The sequence below is a fragment of the Myotis brandtii genome, unplaced genomic scaffold, assembly GCF_000412655.1.
Source record: "Myotis brandtii unplaced genomic scaffold, ASM41265v1 scaffold634, whole genome shotgun sequence".
Lineage (NCBI taxonomy): Eukaryota > Metazoa > Chordata > Mammalia > Chiroptera > Vespertilionidae > Myotis > Myotis brandtii.
This window is the reverse complement of record NW_005370427.1, coordinates 460,570-460,789: the sequence shown is the minus strand read 5'-3', so window position 1 is coordinate 460,789 and position 220 is coordinate 460,570. Positions and strand designations below refer to the sequence as shown.

At 70.0% G+C, this 220-nt stretch overlaps 1 pseudogene; it reads left to right on the top strand.

Annotated features, from left to right (window-relative positions):
• Nucleotides 1-102: 102 nt before the first annotated feature.
• The window catches only part of LOC102240896, a 79,133-nt pseudogene continuing 79,015 nt past the window's right edge, over nucleotides 103-220 (top strand).

Here is a 220-nt window from a genome sequence, read left to right as displayed (position 1 = left end):
TGGTGGTCCCGGAGATGGAGGAGCTGGTCCGGAGACGGAGGAGTTGGTCCCGGAGACGGAGGAGCTGGTCCCGGAGACGGAGGTGGTCCCGGGGTCCCGGAGATGGAGGAGCTGGTCCCGGAGACGGAGGAGCTGGTCCCGGAGATGGAGGAGCTGGTCCGGGAGGTGGGCCAGCTGGTCCGGGAGACGGAGGAGCTGGTCCCGGAGATGGAGGAGCTGG